Below are 23,508 nucleotides of genomic sequence, written 5' to 3' on the forward strand. Positions count from 1 at the left end.
GGGTTTTAGTCAGTAAGAGTCTGACACTCCCTCACACTGCACCCACAGCGGGAGCCGGCATTTGATGATTACCCACCCAACTCAACAAAACATGGCTAAGTCAACATATTTCAGTGTTTAGTATTGTTAACATAATTTAAAAGATATTGAAAATTAATTGTATATGCAGTAATTTGACGGCTATGTTGCTGGGTAGTTTGTTCTTCACCACTTCTTCTTCCCAGCCATAATTGCTGTCCTTTTTTTTAATTGACCTTAAAACGAGCTAATCTAATTAGCCCACTTTTATAAACGATTTTGACTTTGACTAATCATCCTATAAAAAAAAAAACCGGCCAAGTACGAGTCGGACTCGTGCACGAAGGGTTCCGTAAATTACAGTTAAATCAACCTATCTCAAAAACTATAAGAGATACTTTGATCAAACCAAAAATCGTTGAAAGAGTTAATTAGCATGCATCACCTCTATTTTTTTTAGAATTTTATACCCCGTAGTTATAAAAATAGAGGGGGGGGGACATACTTTTTACGACTTTGAGAGCTGATATCTCAAAAACCGTTCACTTTAAGAAAAATGTTTTTTAGAAAACTTTATATCATTTTAAAAGACCTTTCCATTGATACCCCACACGGGTATGTACATCGAAAAAAAAAATTTCATCCCTCAGTTACATGTATGGGGGGCCCCACCCCCAATTCTTTTTTTTACTATTTAGTGTCATATTTTTGTAGCGGTTCATACAACACATATTCCCATCAAATTTCATCACTGTAGTACTTATAGTTTCCGAGTAAATCGGCTGTGACAGACGGACAGACGGACAGACGGACAGACGGACATGACGAAACTATAAGGGTTCCGTTTTTGCCATTTTGGCTACGGAACCCTAAAAAACGAAACTAAAACATTCCTTTGTTTATTTATTACCAAATTTCACAGTAACATAGTAAGTATGCGGTTCGCCCACGACTTCACGTATCCGGGTTCAACTTCGCGTTCAAAATAAGGTTCATAACTTGTAGTTTATTCTCCGTCGTCGTTTAAAAGATTATTATGTAGATAGGTCGTTCATTATATTTTCTGCAGTTAAATGAATATTTTGTAGCTACAATGAATTTTTATTTTCACGGTCATGCGTTGGATGGGTAAAATAAGAAAGAAAAATCAAGGATAGTTAAAGTGCCTATAGACAGACCAATTTTGTTATAAGTTACACAAAAACGGGTAGATAGATCAGATATAGAGGTTAAGCAAAACATGGTGCGGTTAATCCGTGGATGGGTGACCACTGACCGTCTATGTCATGATGAGTTCCTCCGTGTTTCGGAAGGCATATTAAACTGGTGGGTCCCGGCTGTCATTTGAACCTCTTTAGCAGTCGTTACAGGTAATCAGAAGCCAGAAAGTCTTACCAAGGAGTATCGATTTGCCCGGGTAACTGGGTTGAGGAGATCAGATAGGCAGTGGCTCCTTGAGGCACACTGGTACTCAGCTGCATCCGGTTAGACTGGAAGCCGACCCCAACATAGTTGGGAAATGGCAGATGATGCTATTCCGTGGAGAAAAATTATAGGATTGTTTTCACCCCAAGTTCGTCTAATGACGAAACCAAAAAGTCATCTAAATATGAGAGAAAGTAAGATGACATATTTAACTAAAGAATGTAAGGTCTAAGGTCATTATGGTCAAAGTCACATAAGTTACGAACCAAAAACCTAAATACCAATGTTATGCAACAATAAATGTATTATTAATAGACTGAATCATAACTGACCATCATCATTTGCCTAGCTTTTACCCAACTATGTTGGGGCCGGCTTCCAGACTAACTGGATACAGCTGAGTACCAGTGTGCCACAAGGAGCAACTGTCTATCTGACCACCTCAACCCACTTACCCAAGCAACCCAAAACCCCTTAATAAGCCTGGTTGTCAGACTTCCTGGCTTCTGACTACCCGTAACGACTGCTAAATATGTTCAAATGACATACAGGACCAATTTCCTAATACGCGTTCCGTTTCAAGGAGGATTCTTACGAAATGAATGTATGTCACCCATCCAAGTTTTAGCCTGCATCATCAGCTTAACCTTGATTGACCCCTTGTAACTCTAAACTTTATTAGGTAGCAGATATTTTTATTATAACCTATTAGAGATATATGGTGACAACATCAATTAATGTAGCACAAAATAAGAAAAAGTATGAAATGGTAGTATTGTTAAATAACTAATATATAAAGACTAAAATATGACTGTTTGTCTATTTGCGTCGAATATGCTCTGGACCTGCTAAACCGATTTAAATATGTCATAAAGAAGCTACACTCTCTGCGCTGACTAAGAGTAGCACACTGAAAACTTTGAGTCGGCCGATAGTTTGTTTGTGCTCATAAATCAGTATGAAGATGAATGGTAGTACGCACATTACAAAGATCAGGTATTTAGCCGTTATCAGACCAACTGAAAACTTTGATTGGAATCAAGATTGTCTTAAAAAAATGTTTGTTAACGATCGGGTCAACTGGGTCACGGGTAATCAATAAAAACCTGCCAAGTGCGAGTCGGACTCCCGCACGAAGGGTTCCGTACTATTATTTATAAAATGAGCGAAAAAATCACTTTTGTTGTATGGGAGCCCCCCAAAATATTTATTAAATTCTAGTTTTCGGTATTTGTTGTTATAGCGGCAACATAAATACATCATCTGTCAAAATTGCAACTCTCTAACTATCACGGTTCATGAGAAACAGCCTGGGGACAGACGGACGGACAGAGGAGCGAAAACAATAGGGTCCCGTTTTACCCTTTGGGTAGGGAACCCTAAAAACCAACTTAAAAAATGCGGTCAAACCATAAAGTAACGTAACAGGACCACTAAAAATAGATGAATTAAATCCCATGGGACGCGGGTGAAACCGCATGCAACAACTAGTTAGATAATAATAAGATTATAAATATCAATACCTATCTTAAATCTTAAAACGCCAGGTGTTTATACATAAAAAAAAAAAACAAACAAATCTTCCTAATGGATGGGTAAGAAAACTTTCCGCACATTATTATTATCTGCCTAGCCTTTTCCCAACTATATTGGGGTCGGCTTCCAGTCTAACCCGATGCAGCTGAGTACCAGTGTGCCACAAGGAGCGACTGCCTATCTGACCTCCTCAACCCAGTTATTAGGGCAAGAAGTTAACACCCGTGCTTTTAAACTCACCCTGAAAGAACTGCTTACTGTACCAGGATAAAATATAACCTGACCTTTGGCACAACGTTACATACTTTCTCTTCTTCTTCCTCCTGCCCCGTTCTCAATTTTATTTGGGGTGGTGCAATATGTCATCCTCTTCCATTTTCCCCTGTCACTCGTCATACTGACACTCACTCCCTTCCTATTCATGTCATCTTTCAGGCAATCCATTCATCTTTTCTTAGGTCTTCCTCTTCCTATCCATCCATCTACATTCATACTTAACACACATAGCGTTACTTTCTGTTGGATAACAGAATTTACAAAATATATTCGAAAGATACATTTTATCAGCCTAATCCCTCAGAATCTTAATAACTTTACCTATTTTGAACGTTACTAGCTCCCGAGGGACTTACGCAAATCTGAATAAAAAGTAAAATAAAGCTCATAAATTAAAATTAAATGAATACATTGGATAAATATGCTACATAACACTGAAAGATTTCTTCAAATAAGTCCAATAGTTCCTGAGATTAGCGCATTCAAACGAACTCTTCATCATTATAAAATTAGCATATTAGATATAGTAATTATTCCTATCTATAATGGCTCAAATATTTATAAGTTGACGAGTAAGGAAAACTTTAAGTGAAGAAATAGTAATCTATACATTGCTTCAATCGCATGAAATGTAAACAAGCATTTCAAAAGCAATTGACCAGAGGGCTTACTAACGTGTTTGTAATTACAAATTGATAATTATCAACTTCCTATTACAATTAAAGTTATAATTATTGCAAAAAAACTAAATCTTTTTATTACTGTGACTTCGTAATTAAGTCGTGGAATAAAAAACATAAAAAATGAGAAAATATGTAAGTAAATTAATTTATTAAAACAATGACTTAAAGTTTAAAATAAAATGCATTTTGATATAAAAAGTAATATAATTACAGTTATACAGTTAAGTAGCTCCAATTATCGCAAAAAATAATAAAGCTCGTAAGTAATGTGAAATAATAAAACAAACAAAGAATAACAGTATTTTTCTTTTTCTAGGAATAAAATTTTAAATAAATGTATTAGTTTTATTGCAGTAGTTATTCCAAAGGATTCTCTTGCTTCCTGACCAAAAAATACCTTTGGCACTAAAAAAATCATTCCATATTCTTCCCTCATCTATGTATACCTTCTCCGTACCGAATTTCATTTTAAAAGGTGCAGCGGTTTAACAGTGACAGCGTTTTAACTACACAAATAAGTTTGTCACTTAATAATTTATAATTAACCACCATTTATATTCTGTTTTTTTTTTACTAAAATTTTCGAAAAAAAAAAAACAGAAAAAAATAATAATAAATGAATCAGCACACATTTCCAACTTGAAGTACGAAAATCCGAGGTCAGCAGAGTTTCATAAACGATTGTATATAAGCCTCCGTCGCATCTCATGTGAGGTTGTTCTTATCTGTCGAACGAAAGTGCTGCGCCAAGCGCGAGCGGGAGAAAAACGAGTAAAAAAAAAATACAAAAAAAAAACCATCTGTGATACGTATTAAGCAAAGTTTTATCGTGAACAGTTTCAGTGTGTTGTGATTGTCAGTGTGGAGTGGTTGCCGTGATAATTTTATGTGAGTTTTTTTTTGCTTCATTTTTTCTATTTTTTTTTTTTTCTCTTTTTTTATTTTTTCTCGTCCGGTGAGTAAAGTGAGGAGGTTTGGTGTTTTTGGTAATTTTGAGACGCGCGTTTATGTCTATTGTATGTGGATTTTATTTTGTTTTCGTGGTTTTTAATTTTGGATTTTTAGTTTATGAAAATTATTTTAGTTTTTGCTCTTGATAAGATATTTTTATTGGAAAATAATGCAAGTGAAGTTTTTAAATTAAAACTAATTTCAATCGCTTTATAAAAATCGAAAAATTATAGTTTTTAATTCTGCAATAACGTGGATTTTTTTAAATATTTATTTAGTATATATTCAAAGTTAAGTCAAATATTAATACAAGAATGAATGAAATAATATAATCTGTATTTTCAAGATAATCATTAAATTAGTATTCAATGCGCTTGCAATAATAAAAACTTAGTTTTTTCACAAGTTTTTTTGTTGCATAATATTATTAAATTCGTGTATCCAATATATTTAACGATATATTAGAATATATTAAACTTAAGAAACTTAGAAAAACCTAAATGTCATATTGAAATTATTGCTTGACCTATAATATTTTGACGTGCAAAAAAATATGATGTTTTAAAATATAATTTAATAGTGACTTTTAGTACTTATTAATGGTTCTTTATTCTTGAATTGAGATAAAAATATACAAAAAATGAATATACCGTCTGTGAATTACATTTTTAAGATACCTATTTTTGTGAGTTTTTTAATCGTTTGCATAATGAACAAAACACTAGTCATCTTTATTTTTTAATCGTTTGCATAATGAACAAAACACTAGTCATCTTTATTTTTAGCAATTAAGGAATTATAATAATTGTTTATTGCTCTTAACTGGACTTACGATGAGATAGATATTTTTTCAATATTTTTTTAATATCATATTTAGATTTTTCATGTTTATCAGTGAAATTATATACTATAATATTGTAAAAAAATACTAATGAAGACAGTTATAAAAATCGCAAATAATAAAAAAGTCGTAAAAATAAGAAATAAAAACCCAGATAATGTAAAAACCATGATCTACGTGACAGTTTTACTAAATAAGTAGGTAGGTACTTATTATTCTGCATACATAATGTGTACCGCGTAGACACGTACTAATAAACACTAAGAAATATGTAGGATTTACCCAATACTTATAAAAAAACTAAGTTTACAAAAAAAAAGGGATTTTTTACTTATTAATTATGTACCAATGTATAATTTTTAACGTATTCTCTGTGTAATATTTTTTTGCTTTTTGAAAAAAACTGTAGTTTAACTAACTAATTCCGAGAATATCACATATCACATATGAAAAAAGGATATAAAAATGATGCAATTATTTTCATACGAAATTTTTTTTTTTCGTATTTGTACCATAAGTTAAAATTCAGTCATTTTTTTTATAAAACGATTTAAAGACATTCACCTTATACAGTGTTTTTTTACTGTATTTTTTACAAATCTCTTATTCAAGAAAGTTTTATTCACCATCAAGCGTTATTTTCAAAAATCGCACTTTTTTACCCAACAATATATTTTTTATTTAACATAAAATTACATTTTTTAAACTACTACATGACTAGTACCTAGTTAGTGTCAACTTTAACCATTGCGTATGTGTAACCTCAAGTCCTATTATCACTTGCTATAAAAGAAACTCGCTAACTGTTCAGGAATTTTGTATTACAACATACAATACAAACGAACATACAATTTTATGACATCGTAGAAAACTAAAGTTTTCGTAAACCATTTTTTTTTTATAAAATGTTTTTTAGTTTTTTTCTATTTATAATATTATTTGTTTAATATACTTAGGGTTAGTTTTTTAAACCTTAATAATGTTGGTAATATTTTATTTTTCTAAATAAATAAAAAATAAAAGTATAAATACAAGCATCCGAATTGAAAACGTCCTTTTGGGAAGTTGGTTAAAATATTGCGAATTTAATATTTCTTTAAAAAAATACATGATTCTATATGACCATTAAGTACATAACTGGCTTTCTATTATATTTACCGATGTATATTTTTCTGCATTTTTGAGTTCCTTTAGTTTATATCATATCCCAATACGTAATAATCCCGCCATATTGGACAATTGACAAGTAACTTCAAACTGACGTAAGTAGCCCTTCACATTTACATAAATAAATAACTATTACATACTATATTAATTACATGTTATATAATTATATAAGAAAGGCTAAAACACGTTTGGAATAGAGAATTCTAGGCTAAATTGTAAAACGCCCTCAGGCAAAATATAGTGTCGATTTACTCCTAAGAAAGTAGCGCGACAAAATACGGATGGTACTAAAAAAATTCTCCCTTGAAAACTGACAGCTGTCAACTGGTCAAACATTCGATACTCCTAACTTTATCTCTGCTTTACACATGATATTGTAAATTATAAAAACTAAAATGACTCCTGTGGCCAAACCACTGAATGGATAATAAGGTTAATTTTTTTACAATTCGCCGTAGAATATCATAGAGTATATGTGATAGGATTTAATGTGATTAGGTACGACACACCCGGTATATTATACTGTTCAGGAAAAATTGTAATAAAAAAAAATGTGTCAAAACCGGGTATCAAACATAAGACTTTTGATGATGGTGTTAACTAGGCCATCATGGCGATCCTTATATAATCTTATATTAAATAGAGAGGCACATTCAGAACAAAACCGGCTTAGTTAAGATAACACGTATGGAAGTGAATGGAAGTGAATTCAATCACTCTTGATTGCCTGTGATTGAAAACCGACAGTTAATCATTAAGTTTTATCTAAATAATCCTTTAAATATTAAATAGTAGTCGGTAAAGAGCCAACCTCTCGAGTATGAGGATTCGATTCCAGATCAGGCAAGTACTAATGCAACTTTTCTAAGTTTTGTATGTACTTTCTAAGTGCATCTTAGACACCAATGACTGTGTTTCAGCAGGCACGATAAACTGGTAGGTCCCAGCTGTCATTTGAACATCCTTGGCAGTCGTTACGGGTAGTCAGAAGCCAGAAAGTCTGACAACCAGTCTTACCAATGTATCGGTTTGACAACACTTTGGCACTAGCGCGAACTTCTAAAAGCTAGACATTTAACTAGAATCCCTAAAAGGATTAAAACACTCTTATTTGGTAACACATTAACATAGCCTACATTACTTAAGTATACTATATCTTCTAATTAATGAAATATTGCGCGGAATTCACTTAATTATGTCATAAATTATTCTACTAAGACACTCATTGATAGGTGTAGTTTTTACGATCGAATATTAAGACTAGTTTAAGTCCGCTGTTTTACTCGAATCTTTGGTAAATATCAGCTTTATTTTTGCCCGGGTTGAGGAGGTCAGATAGGCAGTCGCTCCTTGTGGCACACTGGTACTCAGCTGCATACAGTTAGACTGGAAGCCGACCCTAACATAGTTGGGAAAAGGCTCGACAGAAGATATACTTATTTATATACATAGTTGGCAGCCATTTTTGGGACTGAATAGAAGACGATTTTACATACATTTATAAAGATGGACATTCAATATCCGTGATGACGTTATTATTACGTAACTCGCATTCCTTTGGCACATAATGGTGACAAATAAGATTTTTACATAACACTAGCTTCTGCCAGCGGTTTCACCCGTGTCCTGTCGAAACTACTGCCCGTACCGGGATAAAATATAGCCTATGTTACTCGGGAAGAGTGTAGCTTTCTAACTGTGGAAGAATTTTTTAAATCGGTTCATTAGTTTCGGAGCATTTTGGGTACAAACAAACGCTAAAATGTATTAAGAATTGGCACAGTTTTCAAATCTAAAATGGAATTGTATCCTAGTTTTTTTGTCGAAAGCAGATGTGTCATTAGCAACTGAATTTGGCGTGTTTTTCTAAGCGGTGTCAATAAAAATAAGAATCTAGTTCGGTTAGTGATCTTTTGCCTTATTTAATTTTAATTGGGTTAGTAGTTTAGTTAGGCGGTTGTATATTATGCCTTAGCCTTTTAGGAAACTATTTCCAGTCTAAACAGATGCAGCTGAGTACCAGTGTGCCACATGGAGTGACTGCCTTACTGAACTTCTCAACCCAGATGACGGGCAGCTGTGGTTTTACTTCTTTCAAATATGATTTTTTTCCAGTAAAATCCTTACTATAATATGATAAATGCGAAAGTAACTTTGTCAGTCTATCTGGCACGTTCTCACGCCAAAACTACCAAACCGATTGATATTATATTTGGTACACAATCATTCTAAGAAAGCACGAAGGGTATTTTTTATCCGGATGCGGGAGGTAGTTCTCCCTAAAACCTTTAACCGCGTGAAAACTAATACCAATCAAAACAGTAGGGTTAGTAGTAAGGGTTCTAAATTTTATATTTTTACTAAGAAATAGCCTTTTTTCTATACTTTACGCACTACAAGTGTAAATTTTAAAAATCTTCCATGTACACATAAGATGCGCACGCGTACCACGCGGTGCCTCGCTCGATAGCTTACGAAATAAGCCGATAATAAGTTAAAAACTAGCTTCATGCTGCTTGTAACTTTATATTTTCAAGGTTTAACTTAAGGGGCTTGGCAGTAAGTTACTTGAGTCTAAGTTTTTACGTTCTTATAATATTTTTGATTGAATAAAAAAATCATCCAAATTGAGACGCTCTCCTCCTTTTTTTGGAAAATCGGTTAAAAAAAACTAGGTACGTTTCCCGTACCAAATTGCATCTCAATCAGTTAATTCGTTTTAGCGTGAAAGCATAATGAATTCGCGTGTATATTTTTATGTATGTAAAAAAGGCTGTATCGATTAATAATAATATTAAGCATAGAGACAATTTGGAAAATAGGAAAGGAGAGTTTTCTATAAGTACATAATGTGAGTTGAAGCCGCTATTAAAAAGTAGTTTAAAAATATTTACCTGATATCATACAAAATACACGTGTCAAAATTATTTTATGACTAACCATGTAGGAAATGTCGTTAAAAATAATAATAACAGATTTATTATTATATTAAATTCATATTTTATTAACTTAAGTCAGCTCTCAACATCCTATATAATAAATCAAATATTTATTGTCAAATATCGGCGGCCATGTTAGTAAAATCGTTTAGGACTATAGATAAATATAATGCTAGCCGTTTTCCCGCGGTTTCACCCGCGTCTCGTGAGAACTACTGCCCGTATCGGTATAAAATATAGCCTATGTTACTCGGGAAGAGTGTAGCGCCCCAACAGTGAAAGAATTTTTCAGTAGTTTCGGAGCCTTTGGGTACAAAGAAGAAATGTTTATTATATTATTATTAGAATAGATATATATTATTAACTTAAGTTATCTCTCAACATCCTACATTATAAATCAAATATTTATTGTCAAATATCGACGGCCATATTAGTAAAATCGTTTAGAACCACAGATAATATATAATTAAATTCAGAGTTCCGTATACTAAAAAGGTATGTTGGTCGACTTTACTTTTTTTGTGTTTTTGTTATATTTGGTGAATGCTTTTAGGTTTTTTGTAGCGTGGGATAATAAGTATTTGTGTGGATTGGTGAAATCTATATTAGCTGAAAAGTTTTTTTTTGGTTAAGAGTGGTTATTTCAGGTAATACTGTTAGATAGAGCATTGATCAAGGAAGGCTTTAAAATTATTGGGGTGCGTGAAATAGTTGAGAAACGGGATGCAAGCAAAACTGACGGCAAAATCTATATGTTAATCACAATTTATCTCTTTTGCAGTTAAATTACTACTATTTTACTCAGTAAGTATATTAACACTCAGTATCAGTAAATAACATGCCATTTAAAAATAGTTTTGGAAATATAAAATGGTTTAGTTTACATATATGTTATGTTATATAAACAACAAAAATGAACTTTATTCGAAATGTTAATTTATTGTCAAGAATAAAAAATACAAAACTATGTTCATCACGTTTTGTTCTCTTAACGGAACCCTAAAATAAGGGTTTCCCAACCAGTTATGTTAATATTAATCCAATCCTAACCTTTGTCCTTACAATCGTATAGCTATCTGTTGCTACGTCAAACCAAATAATATAACTATCCAATAAAATTATAATAATGGCGAAGAAAACTATTTCGTTTAAAAAAGTTAATAAATAAGTCTCGTTGTTTGACACCATTAACCTTTTATTTAATTAGTTTTATTGTGAATTTATTATTTACCTGGTACACATATATTCGAAAATTCTTTCGCTGTTGGAAATTATTCTATCCCCTAGAAACATGGGCTATATTTTATCCCGATACGGTAATACTCTCCACGGGACCAGCTACCTAATAAATACCTACTATTTTTCTGCATAATTCAGTTTAGAAAACGCCATTTTTGTAACAAAATCGATCACTTTTCTGTCGTATTTAGTTAGTTCAACATTAGGCTTATGTCAATTAAGACTCTTTTAACGTTTATAATTAATAACAAACTACTTATATTATGAACGTGAATGATTGAATGTGTGTTTGTTACTCTTTCATGCAAAAACTACTGAACGGATTTAAACACTATACCACATAACATATAGACAATTTATCCAGGTACAGGAAGTAATTTCCCTCGAAATCCATTTAAATTGAATCATTAGTTTTCAATCTTCACGCATAGCAACAAAAGCTAAATATTTTAATTTACATATACATATATACAGAGAGAAAAATACCCAATTTAATATTAAGATATTTTAGCTATATATCTTAAAAAACAATAGCCGTCAATCCTGCCATATATGTAAATCAGAGAATACAATAAAATTCTTTATCTATATATTTGAACTTGAATATATAACTTTTTATAGTTTAAAATTAACATAAACACAGTTTAGACAAAGGTTAGTGATATACATTTAAACTGTTTTGTGTCGAAACTTTGATATCATAAATATAAAGTCATAACATTGTAAAATTTAAATAGATCCATATTTAATACAAAAGACGTGGTGACCTAGTGGGCAAAGATGAGAAGTAGAAGATTGTCGTGGTATGGGCATGTAATGAGGAGGGATGATACGCTGCAACAAAGTGTGTGCTAAGTATGAATGTAGATGGATGGAGAGGAAGAGGAAGACCTAAGAAAAGATGGATGGATTGCCTGAAAGATGACATGAATAGGAAGGGAGTGAGTGTCAGTATGACGAGTGACGGGAAAATGGAAGAGGACGACATATGGCGCCGACCCCAAATAAAATTGGGAACAGGGTAGAAGGAAGAATACCTAGTGGCTAAATAAAGAACAAACCTCTCAAGTATGACAAGTATCACTGCAATTTTTCTAAGTTTGTATCTACTTTCTAAGTATACCTTGGACACCAATGACTGATTAAAAGGTGATGGAAAACATCTTGAGGAAACCTGGACTATAAAGTCTGAAATCAGCAACCCGCATTGAGCAAGCGTGGTGATTAACGCTCAATCCTTCTCCGTGTGAGACGAGGCCGCAGCCCAGCAGTGGGACGATACAAAGGCTGATGATGATGATTGGAGTTTATATATATTGTACTTACATGTTATTTGTGAATATATTTTATCCTGATGGGGGAAATATAACTTCATAAGTTCTCAAGACGCAGATTTAGACAGACTGCTTATATAAATATAATTTAAGATAGTAACAGATGTGTATATTAAAATAACAATACCTTCAACCACGTGAACAGAAACGTGTTTGACATAAAAATAAGATAAAAATAATGATTACATATAAATATTATATTAGGTATAGTAATAATATACACAATATTAGGCGGTGTCTTGATATATCTATAATTTACTAATTTAAATGAATATAACAGGTTATGTCAGTTTTATTTCGTTAATATATTTCTGGGAAAGACTATCTATTATTTTTGAAGTGTTAAAATTAACATACTTAATTACCTACCTGTTTATGTTAACTGTCCTTTTTTTGTATGTTTGTTCGTACTTACAAAGCTCCGAAACTACTGAACCGATGTGAAAAAACATTTCACTGTTGGGAAGCTAGACCATTATATCCCCGAGTGATGTAGGCAGTATTTTATCTTTATCTTTTGTATTTGATATTATCTGCCTAGCCTTTTCTCAACTATGTTGACGTCGGTTTCCAGTCTAACCAGATGCAACTGAGTACCAGTGTGCCACATTGAGCAACTGCCTATCTGATATCCTTACTCCAGTAACTTCTCAATAATACCCCTTGGCAACACTGGTTGTCAGACTTTCTAGATTCTGACTACACGTAACGATAGCCAAAGATATTCAAATGACAGTCGGGACCCACCAATTCACCGTGCCTTCCGAAACACGGAGGAACTTGATAGAAAAATTCTTGTTTTAATATTGCGTCAACAATGATCTACCATATGAAACCAAGGACGATTATATTTACATAGAAAACCCATAAACACTATAAATGCCGGAATATTTTGGTACAATTTTATTTTCTTGTGTTTTATAACAATTTTAGACCATGTGATCTGAGCATGCAACCTCTCTCTGTTTCGATATTTTTTTCCCGCGGTTTCACTCGCGCCCCGTGGGAGCTACTGCCCGTACAGAGATAAAAATATAGCCTATGTTACTCGGGAAGAGTGTAGCGCCCCAACAGTGAAAGAATTTTTTAAATAGGTTCTGTTTTTTCGGAGCCTTTAGGGTACAAACATTAGTATTAGTATAAACTATCTGTAACCAAAATAACCTGGAATTTTACGATTTTTAATGAAATTGATAAAAAGATAATTTTAAGCCTGATAAAGGAGAGAAGCTACTTTTTATTCAACTGTGAGAAGAAGCTTCCTCGAAACGATTATTTTTGCATATTTTCGAAACAAACTACTAAAAGGCGCGCCTCAAATGCATAACTCACAAAACCGCCTAAAGCTATACTTCTAAAAATACGTTTAAATAAATAACTAATAGTTCTTTACTTGAATCTCTGACTTTGACAAGCAAGGCCAAATAGCTGCTTAGCCGACAATTCATCGTAAATCTCATATTGATTCGATAAAAATGACGATCGGGCGTCAATATGTAGTAATTAAATAAAAGAAACTCGTTTTTTTGACGTCTCTAAATAAGCTTCTTATGTTTAACTAGCTTTTGCCTACGGTTTCACCCGTGTCCCTTAAGAATTACTGGATAAAAAGCCTGTAGCCTTTTCGTTTCGGAAATCACAATAAACTATAGGTCCCGGCTGTCATTTAAACATCTTTGGCAGTCGATATGGGTAGTCAGATAGGCAGTCGCTCCATACAAAACATTGCTACTGGAAGCCGACCCCGACAGTTAGTTGGGAAAAGGCTCAGGAGATGATGATGATTTTCTTATATAATTTTAAGACCATTTGTCAATACCTAAAAAGTCTGTTTTCTACATTTTTTGTACCTTACATCTAGCTACGTATTTTTAAATGCAAATATTATGTAAAACTGACTTCATGCATTTATAAACTACTTTTACTCGACTGTTTCGAGTTCCTATCCTATCGTATCCTATTTACAAGTTCTTCAGCTGACCCCAACATACTAAGGAAAGGGCTAGGCAGATGATAAACCCAAGCGGACAATCCAGAGACAAACAATTGGGTTGCATAATAAGTTTTTAAAGCTACACGCAACTTGCGCTTGCGTAAACTAAAGGTAAACAGGATCGCCCATCAAACAGGTTTGTGTTCACCAAATTCTTCGGCTGCCATACTACTTTATGCTTACTATCCTTTTATATGTAGTTGTGTATGTTTGTGTGGTCAGTTTGCGTCGTATTGAAGGTATAAACATCGTTTTGAGAGAAGAGAAATTGTCAAAAATTGAAGATAGTTCCTAAAGTTAATTATTGTTTACCTGGTCTCTTCTCATGTTGGGGTCCTCTATGTTGGGGTCAGCTTCCAGTGTAAAGGGATGCAGCTGAGTATCAGTATGTTCTTTCCCAAGCTATCGAAGCAACCCGACACGTTTTACTAAGATTGGTTGTCAGATTTTAATGACTACCAAAGTTGTCGAAATGGGAGCCGGGTAATATAAAGAATTGGTAAATAATTTAACGGACAGCCGGGACCCACCAATTGAATGTGCCTTTCGAAAATGTATTTCTTCCCTCAACCAGATAAAAGGTATCCAATATCCTTTCTCAGGCTCTTGAACCTAGAGCAATTCTTAATCCATTCTGTACCTACCTAAGTTTTGAAGTGAAAGCGCGACATACAGTCAGAGAAGCTTATGCTTATTAGTTAATATTGAACTAAGGATATATATCATATACACTATTTCTCAATGCCAATGGAAAAAATTGCCACTAAGACAAACATAGCCAGAAGCAAACCTAGTATGCGCTTGCATCACTCGAGTAACTGCCAAGATTATGTCTTATTATGTAACCAATGATTTGATGACGATAACTGTTTAATATTTAACTAAACCGCTACTGTAATACGCGATGACAGATAAATTAAAATCACACCTTTTTTCAACTATGTTGGGGTCAGCTTCCAGACTAACTGGATGCAGCTGAGTACCAATGTGCCACAAGGAGCGACTGCCTATCTGACGTCCTCAACCCAGTTAACTTAGCAACCTTTGGTAAGATTGGTTATGGGACTTACAGGCTTCTAACTACCCGTAACGACTGTCAAAGATGTTCAAATGACAGACAGAACCCGCCAATTATAACGTGCCTTCCGAAACTCTTTTATCCATATCTCCTTTTATTATGCCAAATCATCAAATGACGGCTCTCCCGCTGTGAGTGCAGCATGAGGGAGTGTCAGACTCTTGCTGACTACAACCCATCATGTTCCTTCTTAAGCCCTTTATGTGCCAGCGCCGCGGTAACTCGCGCGAACAATCCCGCAGCATCTGAGCCCAGTTTAAATACAATGCACCCATAGTCAGAGGTTAACACTAATATAATCTAACTCTTTTTTTGAAGATCATCTGTTTTTGATTATTCATTTGACTCACAAACGACCTTGACATATAAACCTTGAATCCATCAGAAGTAGGTGTTTCTGTGGGCGATATATACTTTCAATCGCAATTTGAACTCTAAGATCAGAGATATAAGAACTATATTCATATAAATTGGCAGGCTTAGGGGACGCAGAAATCATTTCTAAGAGGATACTCGTAACATATAAGGCATCAATAGACAATTATGTTTTATATAAGGCGGTTTATGAATCATGAATCAGTTAGACAGGAGAAATACTTTGTATGGGTGATGTCCTCCTAACCGATTATCGGCCACGGCGGCTGTTCTCATGTAAGGAGATCAGTCAGCTGCGCAGGACATGTTATAGTGCACGAGCATTTGCTTGGACACAGGTGCACTCACTATTCCTTCACTCTCATAGCGCGATGGGACGGCATTTGTATGTGTGAATGTGTTTTAAAGTAGACTGCAGAAGAAATATAAGCAACGTTACTCTTCATCATCTGCGTAGCCTTTTCCCAACTATGTTGGGGTCGGCTTCAAGTAACTGCCAAGATTATGTCTTTCGTCTTTCATCCCAGTTACAAGGGCAACCCAATACCCCTTGGTAAGACTGGCTGGTTTCTGACTACTTGTAATGACTCGTAGCCTTCTTTGATAAACGGGCTATATAATATCAAAATCAATTTGCCAAATCGAACCTCTACGTCTTGAGAAGAACGTGTTCAAAAAATAAATTGTTTCTCTTAATAACTTCTTCCTCCTGCCCTGTTCCCAATTTTATTTGAGGTCGGCGCAATATGTCATCCTCTTCTCCCCGTCACTCGTCATACTGACATTCACTCCTTTCCTATTCATGTCATCTTTCAGGCAATCCATCCATCTTTTCTTAGGTCTTCCTCTTCCTCTCCATCCATCTACATTCATACTTAGCACACACTTTGTTGCAGCGTATCATCCCTCCTCATTACATGCCGTGTTAATAACATTAGTACTATTAATAATCTCCCTTTCAGTTTTAAGAAGACTCAAAAAACAACTTTCGCCCAAAAAACGAAAGTGTCATGTAGAAATAAAAACGTATTTTATTATAACAACGCATGTTAAAACCTTCACTTGATGGGGCTTTAAATAACAATAAAAATTCACTTTCGAAAACTTGTATTTATCCTGTAGTTAACCCGCGAAAAATAAAGAGTATTAATTTTGAGAGAAAAACAAAAATGTTAACATGTAGATATATTTGGTTTCATAACTTCTAAACTTATGAATTGATTCTAATGGGGTCTGGAAGGAAAGCTGGTATACTTCATAGGTAAAGTTTAAGCTCTGTGTGATGACTATACGTCTTCTGGTTTAAAAGTAATACACGAAATTGATTTTTAAAAGTAGATTGTATTTTTCTTTTTTTGGCTATATTTTATCCACGTGAGGGAAGTAAAGTAGATCCCTGGACAAGCGGACGAGAGTTAGTATAGTTTCGCTATTAGTCCAAATTAAAATAACGCACAGTATCATTCCACATCGAATACTAACAAACTTTCTCATACATTATCCTACCTACATAGTTTGTTCACAATAATGAAATACTAAACTTGGCAACTATTCAGAACATACTTGGCAACCGCTTAGACGACAAAATTACATGATTACGAAACCAGCAGATGTTTCCCTTGGTTACACTATGCTACTACTCACCATACCGTGATAAAATATACACTATCTCACCAGGGGATAGTGTAACTTCCCAACAGTGAAATAATATTTCAATTCGGTTCTGTAGTTACCGGGCTTTTTAATGCCAACAAACAAAACAGCTCTTTCTAATATTATTACAGAAAAGTAGTCTTTAATTATGTACCCATCCATAACCCGACCTTAAAAAGTACCTTAAACTGATACATCAAACGTTCAAAGCTTATCTCATAGCCAAGATAAAAGTATATTTTTAAAGAAAATCTCGTTTCCAATCAAAGTTTTCAGTCGGTCTGATACCGGCTAAATACCTGATCTTTGTAATGTGCGTACTACCATTCATCTTCATACTGATTTATGAGCCCAAACAAACTATCGGCCGACTAAAAGTTTGAAGTGTGCGCTCTTAACCTATTAGAATAGGCTTCATCTAAACAGGTCGACATAATGTCCTAGGCTAACTTTATAAGAGCTGCGTAGGCGCAAGGTTGAGCGAAAGTTATTGTCTCAAGAGTTAGGCTTGTTGTGTAGGGAAAGAGGTGGGATATAAAATATAGTATCGCTTGAAAAAATTGTACTTTATAGCATACATTAAGAGAATTCTCTTTACTATACTTACATGCGAAAGTAACAGTCTGTCTGTTTGTAATTTATGCCAAAACCACTGACCAAAGTTAAACTCAAAAACGTTTATTCAAATAAGACTGATAAACCTTCAAATTTTTGAACGTCAAAACAAAAGACAGTCCCCAAAACGCCCACCCTTCACCACTTCCTATGTGTTTATTATTGAGGAGAAGAAGTGGCGCAACAAACTCCCCAGAAACACATGTCTGTCCATTCGCTTTGAAGAACCGGATCTATACAAAAGAAGTTCAGTAGTTCCTGAGATTGGCGCGTTAAAGCAAAGAAACACTTCAGCTTTATATTAGTTACATCGACATTAGATCATCAATGACTTGCCAAAATCATTTAAATATCTTAAATAACAATGTCAGTATCCGTGATTTATAACTTTTAATTAGAATATTAATTTATGACTTCATCTTTGCGGAAAAAAACAAAATCTTAGATAAGAAGTTCTCATAGTTAAGTCATCATCTGTCTAACCTTTTCACAACTATGTTGGGGTTGGCTTCCAGTCTAACCGTGTGCAGCTGAGTACCAGTGTGCCACAAGGAGCGACTGCCTATGACCTCCTCAACGCAGTTAGTCGTATGGACATTCAATTGCGCCCTAGCCGATTGTCAGCTACGGCAGCTGTTCTTAGAAGATCAGCCAGCTGCGCAGTACATATTATAGTGCAAGCACATTTGCTTGGACACAGGTGCACTCACTATTCCTTCACTCTCATAGCGCGATGTTACGACAATCCGACACCATCGGAGAGAGATCACAAGCAGAACATTAACGTGCTCTCTGATGCACAAGAGATGAACTAGCATTGATATATTATAGCTTTAGTTTAGCAGTGTGACTCAATCTTTATGGCGTAGGCCGTCAAGAGCCTATAGATACTACATATTAAAGCGATGAGGACAAGACTCACAACTTATATTATGTAAATTCTCAATGCGTACTCGCTAAGTAATATTGCAAATAATTTTCACTTTTTCTCTCAACGGGTTACACTTTATAATGTACGATGTATCGTTTTGTAATATTTTTTTTCGAAGATCTCTCCTCAGCAACAACGCAGGAGGTGGTAATTTAAATGGTCAGCTTTCCCCGGTCAATACATGGGTGGGTGGTTGACATGTTGAGTAGTGGGTCCCGGCTGTCATTTGGACATCTTTGGCAGTCGTTACGGGTAGTCAAAAGCCAGTAAGTGTGACAACCAGTCTTACTAAAAGGTATTGGGTTGCCCGAGTAACGGGGTTGAGGAGATCAGATAGGCAGTCGCTCCATGTGGCACACTGGTACTCAGCTGCATCCAGTTAGACTGGACGCTGATAAAAAGGCTAGGCAGATGATGACTCATAAATTATGTCATTTACGCTAATTTTCCTGTCTATTCTATATTCCAATGACAGCGGAACCGGAATCACAAAAAAAACGGAACTACCTTCTTATCCTAAAGATCTAAATAGTTAAAATTATAGTTAGTTAACACGTTTAATGTTTGGTTTAACCAAGGTTCAGTTAACATGACTGGTTTACGCCAATATTTGGTTTTAAACTTGATATGACCTCTCTAGTATTTGTGAATCGCCGTGTAAAGGTATGTGTGGTGAATATATTAGCAGAAGTCAGTGAGTCTGACACCAGTCTTAGCTAGGGGTATTGGGTTGCCCGGGTAACTGGGTTGAGGAGGTCAGATAGGCAGTCGATCCTTGTGGCACACTGGTACTCAGCTGCATCCAGTTAGACTGGAAGCCGACCCCAACATAGTTGGGAAAAGGCTCGGGAGATGATGATGATGGTGAATATATTAGCGGGTTTCTGAGGCTTGGAAATTGATGGGTGTTTTTTTTGATTGACAAATATTGTTTTAGTAATAATGTAGGTTAGTCGTTCGCTACATGTAATGACCATCAAAGACGGAAAGAATAGATTTTTCGTTAGGTCAAAAATTACTTTTTCTTATTTATTTGATATCAAGAGCCTTTGGAGTATCGTTTTAAGTAACATACCTACAAATAAAAAATGTAAAATGACAACTTAGTATTTTACATGCCCAAAAGGCTGGCGAGATTGCTACTTTTTTACATTAAATTAAAAGACCATAAAGTGATTTTGTCTTGTATAGTATTGGGTTCAAAATATAACATATTTTGAGTCATATTTGACCCTGAATTAGTTAACTAACATCTGATTCTTGATGACTCAAGTTAGCTGAGTAGGTGAACAATGCTATTCAAATTTAGGCAATAATTAACTTCTATGACTAATTTGAATATTGGTACGTGCAAAATATCATGTTTTCTAGCTGTTATGATGAATATATTAGATACTATCCATGGTTTTACAATTGATTACTGGACTGATTTCATGAGTAGTATTTCTCGAGGTTTCGTCGTGTCCCGTGGGAACTACTGCCCGTACCGGGATAAAATATAGCCTATGTTACTCGGGAAGAGTGTAGCTTTCGAACAGTGAAAGAATTTATCCAGTATGGATTATGGAATCATATCATCCTCCGAGCCTTTTCCCAATCATGTTGGGGTCGGCTTCCAGTCTAACCGGATTCAGCTGAGTACCAGTGCTTTACAAGAAGCGACTGCCTATCTGACCTCCTCAACCCAGTTACCCGGGCAACCCAATACCCCTTGGTTAGACTGGTGTCAGACCTACTGGCTTCTGACTACCCGTAACGACTGCCAAGGATGTTCAATGACAGCAAGGATGTTGAATATGGTATAGATTATGGAATACTGATTAAAAATAAATGTGTACTAATAGTTTTTTTTATTTGTACCCAAAGCCTTTGAAACTACTTGACCGATTAGAAAAATTCTTCCACTGTTGGAAAGCTACACTCTTCCCGAGTAACATAGGCTATATTTTATCCCGGTACGGGCAGAAGTTCCCATTGAACGCGGGTGAAACCGCGGCAAACAACTAGTAGGTATCGTAAACCAATCAATTCACTATTTTTGTCAAGAAGCTATTGATTTTTATGTACATCTTAAAGGTCGTATATTTAATAAAGTAACATTTTTGAACCGAAATTGAACCTTATTTCAATAGCACTAAGACTCAAATTAGACCGAACAGTCACTAGTTTCCTTCAAATTGGCATTTCAAACCTTATTGTCATGTATTTAAAATCGATTTTTTAATGAAAAGACACTTGAAGGTAATTCCTGAATTTTGGTACAAACAGATTGACATTTTAAGTTAAAAAAAAAGTGATTTAGATAAAGTATTAAAAAAAAAAACTCCGGTACTTAATTTATGTCTAAGATGTACTTGGAATATATCAATAAGTGTTTTGAATTAAAACGCATAAAATTAACTAGTTAAAACATCATCTGCCTACCCTTTACCAACTATGTTGGGATCGGCTTCCAGTCTAACTGGATGCAGCTGAGTACCAGTGTGCCACAAGGAGCGACTACCTATCTGACCTCCTCAGGCCAGTTACCCGGGCAACCCGATAACCCTAGATAAGACTGGTTGTCAGACTTACTGGCTTCTGACTACCCGTAACGACTGCCAAGGATGTTCAAATAACTCAATCCTTATTAACATAATACATTCGAAACTACCTCTGTCTGTGTGTTATGCGATCACGTTGAAACGCCTAAACCGATTAAGATGAAATTTGACACAGACATAAGTAGTATCCTATAGACGGATATAGGCTACTTTTTCCTGTATTTCCTCCCGAAATCGGGTGAAACCGAAGGCCTAAGTGACCTTTTTCTAATCAGTTACAATTCAGTCACATATAGTCACATTCATATTAATCTTAGCCTATCTATATCTAAGATAATGTCACTTTCGCCTATTGCAAATAATTTCAAAACCAGCTCAGCAGTTTCAGAGATAATCTCACAAACATACAAAGAGCTCGCAAAATAGCTATTTAAATGATCAATTGTCCAAATATATCTTGGAGCAATAGCAAAGTGCAAAGTTCGAATCCCGGCCATGAACTATTCTTTAAGTATTTGTACATGACTTGACTTATCTTGTTAGTGATATCAAAAATGATATATTATGTTCTGCGAAAGGTCGGAATTTGATTGTCATAGATATTTCTATGTTAGTATCCTGAGTAATAGTTTTAGTTTGAAAGATTGTCTGTCTATTTGTTACACTTTTATAGGTAAACTAGCTTAGGCCAGCGGTTTCACCTGTGTCCCGACGGAGGTTCTTCACGCATCCGAGTAAAAGATATTTAGACCTATAAAATTAAAAATCTTTTATTTTCAGACGCCAATGCCATATAGCCTTCCTTGAAACACTGAAAGTTTGAAACAAACCAACTGTTTGCTTTGTAATATTAATACAGACAAAAAACCACAAAGTATTTTTTTGTAGTTTTTGGATTTCAGTGACAGGCTTTGTTCTATAATATGTAGAGATTATTTTAAGTACTTAACAAAAAAAATCGTCAGAAATGAGATATGACCAGGGTACGCCACATGCTTAAATATACAAATTTTAACTGTGTGTAAAATCCCACCTCATCCTCCGAGCCTTTTTCCCAAACTATGTTGGGGTCGGCTTCCAGTCTAACCGGATGTAGCTGAGTACTAGTGCTTTACAAGGAGCGACTGCCCTGCCTGACCTCCTCAACCCAGTTACCCGGGCAACCCAATACGCCTTGGTTAGACTGGTGTCAGACTTACTGGCTTCTGACTACCCGTAACGACTGCCAAGGATGTTCTATGACAGCCGGGACCTACAGTTTAACGTGCCATCCGAAACACAGTCATTGGTGTCTAAGATATACTTAGAAAGTACATACAAACTTAGAAAAGTTGCATTGGTACTTGCCTGACCTGGAATCGAACCCGCGCCCTCATACTCGAGAGGTTGGTTCTTTGCCCACTAGGCCCACCTCTAGACAATATATTAGTATGTAAAAATAGTAGGTATGTATGTAAATGAGGTCGTCTGCCAATCTGCCTAATTTTAACTCGTCTGGAAATCTACCTCACTTGTAGTTAGATCACGTAACTTTAGTTTTAAAATCCGGAAATACCAACCATTCAAAATCCCCTCACTTATTGACATGGTCGTCGATATAAAGTAGGTTTTTTTGTTGCCATTTGCATTATTTGGCACGTTGTTATTTTTTCATACTTAGATTTTTGTTTAATTTGGTGATTTGAGGAAGAACTTAGGTAAAGTATTATATAATTTAAATATAACAATCTTGGCGCACGGTAAAATGCATGTCTTTGCACTACTTGTTACTTTGTGAAACAATTAAGTTAGAGCCAAGTAAGACATCTAAATAAACAATTTACAGCAATAATATTTTAAAAGTTGTAAAACCACACACAAACCACCTTATTCTTATGAATATTATGAGAATTACCAAAAACATTGACACTC

General features: G+C 34.8%; 1 protein-coding gene across 2 annotated transcripts in view; it reads left to right on the forward strand.

Moving 5' to 3' along the window:
- Positions 1-4,622: 4,622 nt before the first annotated feature.
- Positions 4,623-23,508, forward strand: part of LOC124643605 — a 61,323-nt gene continuing 42,437 nt past the window's right edge. Inside the window, exon 1 of one of the 2 annotated variants that reach the window (XM_047182608.1) lies at positions 4,623-4,826. The gene's annotated coding sequence lies outside the window, so the exon portion shown is untranslated. The remainder of the gene's footprint in view (positions 4,827-23,508) is intronic. The other variant, XM_047182609.1, reaches the window with a different exon arrangement.

Source organism: Helicoverpa zea, chromosome 28 (assembly GCF_022581195.2).
Source record: "Helicoverpa zea isolate HzStark_Cry1AcR chromosome 28, ilHelZeax1.1, whole genome shotgun sequence".
NCBI lineage: Eukaryota > Metazoa > Arthropoda > Insecta > Lepidoptera > Noctuidae > Helicoverpa > Helicoverpa zea.